Source organism: Cynoglossus semilaevis, unplaced genomic scaffold, assembly GCF_000523025.1.
Source record: "Cynoglossus semilaevis isolate Cse_v1.0 unplaced genomic scaffold, Cse_v1.0 scaffold1092, whole genome shotgun sequence".
Classification (NCBI taxonomy): Eukaryota; Metazoa; Chordata; class Actinopteri; order Pleuronectiformes; family Cynoglossidae; genus Cynoglossus; species Cynoglossus semilaevis.
This window is the reverse complement of record NW_007585120.1, coordinates 84,389-90,795: the sequence shown is the minus strand read 5'-3', so window position 1 is coordinate 90,795 and position 6,407 is coordinate 84,389.

The following is a 6,407-nucleotide window of genomic DNA, read 5'->3' as shown; positions in this document are numbered from 1 at the left end:
ACTCATACAGTGGTCTGTCATGCTGTGATTCACTGCAGTCTCAGTGATGGCTGTCATCAGGTAGATTTTCTAAAACCAAAAATTGATTGCTACTCTGACAAACTATTTTTTAAATTATTTTTATTATTATTATTTGTTCCTTTGTTTGTATTTGTTTGAAATTGTGTTAATGGCTCAATCTTGGTGGAATAAGAGGAAGATTATTGTCAAAGTTACCTGTAGAGGCGTTATTTAGCTACTTTTTGACTAAACGGATAAACTATTATATTACATATTTTTTGTGAAACTGTTTTTTTGTATGAAGATTTTAGCCTGAAATAAAACAGGATGAACATAAAAATAGCAGGTGCGTTTGTGTCATTCTCTACTTGTCAGGGCAGCAGACACCCTGTAGTAGGATTTAGAATACTGTTGTTGTTTTCTACTGTTAAACTGGCACAAGGCCAGTAAAGGAGACTGAGCTCTTCAGGCCGATCTATCACTGTAGCACTTTCTTTCTTGGGGGAAAGGAGTATTTGTGTGTGTGTATGTGCATGTGTTTGTGTCTGTCCTCCTCCCACCTAGCTAAACTCATTTCTTGCTTTTCACAAACGACATGACCACACCAATTTTTCTTTTGTCGATTGCTAAAGACTTCAGATGGCTGTCGGTAAAATGGTTTCAGGAAATCTTTATAGAGGGAAATTCTATTGAATTTGTATCAACACCAGAATGGATTTTACTGTACTGACAGAACAAATCAAGAAATGAAGAAATAAAAATCTATCATTGTAGGCATTCAGCCAAAAGAAAAACAGGAAAGATTGCTCAGTGCAGAATTATGAGCATCACCAAGGGAAAGACCATACTCCATATTGTTGCGTTATTATATTATTTATATATTATTTATATTTATTTATTATTTATCGTAAGATGAGATATTTAGATTGGTTGAAATGTGCGCACACTTGCCTTCTACTGTAAATGTTTTTTTTCATTCAATGGTCAATGTATTATTTTGTCACTGCACTTTCTAATGGTTTCACCAATCGTGCTCCGAGTTTTATGGAGCAATATGGAGATCAGGAGAAAAGGTTGGGAATTTGACATGGATGCAAAGGAGGACCTAAGATCTGAGCAAAGAATTATCAGGAGGTCAAGTCGTCTGGAACATGGCTGCCAGCAGCTGTATTGCACTAAGATGATCTCTCCTCCCTGGAGTAATCACAGATTCGGATCATCACTTGGAAAGTGCAATTAAACCTTTGGCAATCAAATCCCAGACAGTTCTAACTAATAAAACCAGACAGAATAAGGCACAAAGGCACAAAGACACAGAAAAACACTAACCACAATACACAACACTGACACAACGCAGACAGGCAAACAGGCAAAGAAACAACTACCACGGCACTTAACAACAAAACCACAACAGACTTTACACAATACACGAGGATGTGGACATCCAAGTCAAAGTTCAATCTTATACAAACCCCACTTCCAGAAAAGTTGTTGCACACTAAAAATGAATTCATTTTTTAAGTTAATTATCCTAATTCGATTTGTTAATATAAACAACTCTTTAATTTAATGCCTGTGAAAGTAAGTTGGACTTAGATAGTTATATGTACAAATTTTGGAACTACATCAAGTTGAAGCTGTAGATTAAAGTGTGTACTGTCACTGGTCAGTGTTCCAGTTCAGTTTCCACTTTCCAGAATTGTGAATCAAAAAGAAGTAGTGAAGACAGTATCCACATCTAAATCAGTAAGTCTAAGTTTTTGTGGTTATTATTTACACATTTTAGCTTCACTGCATATTAGAAAGGACATGCACTTTCCTGTAAAAGGGGTTTGTACACCAACTAAAGCCATGCAAGGACATCAAATAACTCATGCATAAAAAGACACTGTCAATACACTGAACCCTCACAACAAACCAAGTTCCTCACAGTCTCACTCAGACAGTACTGATTTTATCTTAATCCTAAGCACAAACACAGTGGTACAGTACAAATGACAAGCATACTGTGTATATCAGAAGAACCCACAGGAAAAATACTTGGACTAAAATCTCATACTCAGCTGCAGTAACAACTATGTCCCTGGTGATGTGTGATATTGTATGTGTGTCTCTTTGAGTCAACGCAGTCATACTTAAAACTGTGGAAATTGCATATATATTTTGCCCGTGGACTCTTGCTCTATAGAACGCTGCTTGTCAAGAACTTCAGAAAAACGACAGATAAAGATGTGAATTGGTATAAATATGAATACACACTACTGTTAAATATATATTAATATGTAAAAGAAATAACTCAAATAAAAACCACCAATGGGAAAAAAAATGAAGTAAATTAGAACGTTAGTACGATACATTGAGCAAGGACAGGAACAAATGAAAAGCTCCAGCCTGATCCAACACAACACCTGAGTGAATTAGCTCACAGCACAACAGCAACACCAGAAAATTCAAAAGGAACCACAACTACAATACCATAAGCAACACACAACGAAAACAAGAGATAAAGATAAAAACAACAACAGCAGCAGAGCAACAACAGTGACACAAACTTCAGGGTGACACAGATATTTTATATACATAATATATAAATGTACATATATATATATAGATATATATAGATATAGATATAAATAAGAAAAGCCAGATATACGTGTTGCTGATATTTACTTCATCATCATAGTGCCATACTCCTTGGCCATCCGGCATCTCAGAGCTCACACTACTGTCCTGATCGATTAGCCAGCGATGCACGGCGTGGGCCTAAAAGGACACACGACATAAAGACAGAGCCCAGTTAATCGTAACAGTGAGAAGAAAAAAGTTGGAGAATAAGAGGGGAAAAAGAGAGAAATAGAAAAAAGCCAAGAGAGAGGTGAGTGACAGCAGACAGATAAAATAGCAAAGAAATGAGAAGGCCTCAAAGAAGATCAGGTGAACAATGTTTTGGAACAAAGGTAGAAAAGATCGTGGGATGGGGGGTGCTGGCGGTCAGGAAAGAGGGGCAGAACATAACGTTTATACCCCATCCTTCTCCACCCTGACCCATCCAACCTGGCATCACCGGCCCATCCCACCATAAAGAACACTCCCCTTGCATTAACAGGTCAGGCTGTGGATGAGTGATAGTATGAGTGTAGAAGCACAGTGGAGCACGGCAGGAGAACAGTCCTGTTCACTGGCTAGAGGCACATGAATGTAGATGGAGGAAGAAGAGAATCAGTGAGGATGGTTTGAGGTTTACACATGAGTGCTGTGTCTCTGTGAAAAACTACAACTGGCAGTGGATCAGATCCTAACAGGTCAGAATTATACGTCGTGTACAGATAAAGTGATACTTACCCTGGGTTTAAACGTATCAACATGCAGTGCAAAAACAGGTTGTGTACCATTAGGTCAACTTCACCATCAAAGAATTAATACACAGCATCACACCAGCAATAATGCATTTTAAAAGACTTTTTTTTTTTAACAGAAAAGGCTATTTAAAGCCCATGAGTTCCAGAGGATGACAAGATAACACATAGTAAAGAAAGCAGTTCACATTGAAATAGAAACAACCAGTTACACTACCAAAGGTGGTGATGATAATAATGCCACTTGATTCACCAAATAATCCAACTTTTATATGTCCCTTAATGGCTGGTTATTAATGAATTACCCAGCCATTCTTTCCACAAACAGACACCAAATAGCTTCCCAGCTGGCAACCGCAACAACTCAACAAAACCCTTGTTAACAATTACGCTAAAGGCTATTAGAATTGTGTTAGATAAAGAGAAATTGTCAATGAGAAAAACCAAAGTGCAAAAGTGTTCTTTAAAGTTCTGTCAAACCTATGATGCCAGCAGACATCACTTTTCCAGAACTCTGGAGAATGAATTTGTCTTTTGTTAAATAGATGGTTAAACCTTCTGCTTCTGCTAACAAATTAACTGCACCATTTTCTTTTACTGGAGTGGGCGGTAGTAGTGGAAATGACTACAGACTGATATGGTTATACTCAAAACATATCATTTCAGTACTTTATCTCCATGTGGGAATGATTTTTGCATACAAAATATAGTACAATAGAGTAGCAACAGGGAGTTCGCTTGGATACAGATACACACACAAACAGGCTCACACTCTAAACCCCATTTGTACAGTAAGTTTTGACTGTAGTGGTGTCAGCCCCAACTTCCAGGCATAGCTCCTTCCGTGACACTGGCAGCCCTGTGCAGCACATTTGTCAAATTTTCAGTTTTGCACTGGGGTACTATATAGTCAACACCAACTGAAAGATTAATTACCTTGCCATATCTACTGCTGCACAGTCACTGTTTACCTGCAACATCACTTCCATTGCTTGTATTACAGTATATTTTTTAAGATGCAGCAATACGTTCATAACTGCAAAACAGTGTTTATTTAATTTTTTTTATTTACTGAGGGACCATTTAGCACCGAACCAATGAGTTAGGGAGAAAAAATGTGATGGGGCTTCAGCCAAGAAACACTATAGGAGGATGACGAGGAGGATCGGTGTTTGAGGCAGTGTATATTGGTTTCTTACAAAACTCATAAATATGTTTTTTCAATATTATTTTTGGTAATTTCAGTTACCCGGTGTGTGATGTTTGTTTGAGTTTAAATCCTGCAGAATTTAATTCAAAGACTAAATGAATTATTTTCTGCCTTGCAGTGATGAACCAAATTAGTTGAGTAATATAGTATTTCTAATCAGTGAAGAAGGGCCCTTCACTATATGCCTGTGTACATAGTTGGGCCAGTAGGACCAGTGCACGTTCATTGACCAGTGTTGGTCTGTCCTGCTTCTCTACCATTATAACACTTAAAGGGTGACTTAAGTGACAACTGCTTTGTTTTTAGTGAGCTATAATTCTGCTGTGATATTGAACTTTGTGCAAATATGTGTAGGCCGATCAGTGTTTGCTGCTGTTTGAGATACTGTGTCTTTGAGACAAATGCATTCTGGGATACAGTGGAGGACAATGCACACAAACACAGTATCAGACTGTGACATATGCGGCTGTTAGGTCCAAAAAAGACAAAACGAGCAGAAGCGGGCAATCAGAATGTACAACTACATGGCACAGTACATGTCCACAACATGAATGACCTTTTTAGTGAAAAGGTTTTATAGTAGTGTGTGTGTGTGTGTTGTATCCTAACTGTTTGTGGTGAGTTACAGAGCGCATCAGCTTAACAGAATAATTGGATTAAGTCGCAGACGGGGACGGGGTGAAGACAGGGAGAAAAGGGTGAAGAGTTGGAGGATAAGTAGGGGAGAAGAAGGGGGAGGGAGGGAGGCCAAGTGAAACAGAGGGGGAGAGAGGTGCTGATGAGGGTAACAGGCCATTTTCAGTGGAGCCTCTTAGTGCCACTGGCTGATGAACAGGTTCGCTCAGGAAACTGAAACTGTTGCACTTTCATTAGTGCAATGAAAGATAACAGCCTTGGTCTCCTGACAGCCGAACCAGTACACTCTTAGGTTCAGTGACAGTTTGCATTAAACTCCAAGACAGAAAAAAGACAACCACTATGAGTCATGTTCTACATAAAGGAGTGCAGACATATCACTATGTCTCTGCTAAACCTGACCTGATGGACACCAGAGTATAACCAAAATAAAAAATCTCCTCTCATGTGCAGCCTGCACTGAAGAGAGAGAAGAAGAAAAGCACATCATATCACATCACAGCCTGTCAGCAAGGGCGTAGAATACTGGCCTTAATAAAAATTTATGTTAAAAAAATAAAATCGTATGTCGGGTACATGAATGGCTGTCTAATAAATGAACCATCTCCAGGAATATCTTGGTTTGTTTGCAGAAAAAGAAGCTGAGCAACATGTTTTATTTCTCGGACAATTGGTGTGTCCTTAGCGAAGCATGCGTCTGTGCCGTGGAGCGGCTGTGCATGCAATAAAGTGATCACTGACAGTGTGGGTATGGAGTCTTTCATAGGCTTGAGTGCTTTAGCTATTTCCTCAGTATTTGAAATGTCCGTTTCGCTGAGTGTGCAGATGTTTCTTGAGCTACCACATACCACACCAGAAATCGTTCGATCATTTCGAACGCGCTATTCCAGCGCGTAGGGATGTCAGTTTTTAGCGGCAGTTTGTGTAGCAGCAAATGCAGAAGCCTCTGTTTAACCTGCTGAGCATGATTGTCGGTGCTGCTGCGGTGGAAGAATCCGGTGGTCGTGTAAGAGAGAGAAAGAGAGAGCTAGTGGCTTAGCTAGTGATGTGTCGTTCGCGAGTGATTCGTTCAAAATGAACGAATCTTTCATATGACTCGTGACTCCCGAGTCATATGAAAGATTCGTGAATCGTGACTACCGAGTCATATTAAATATTTGTTCATATTGAACTCACGAATCACTCACAAATCACTCACTGCGAAC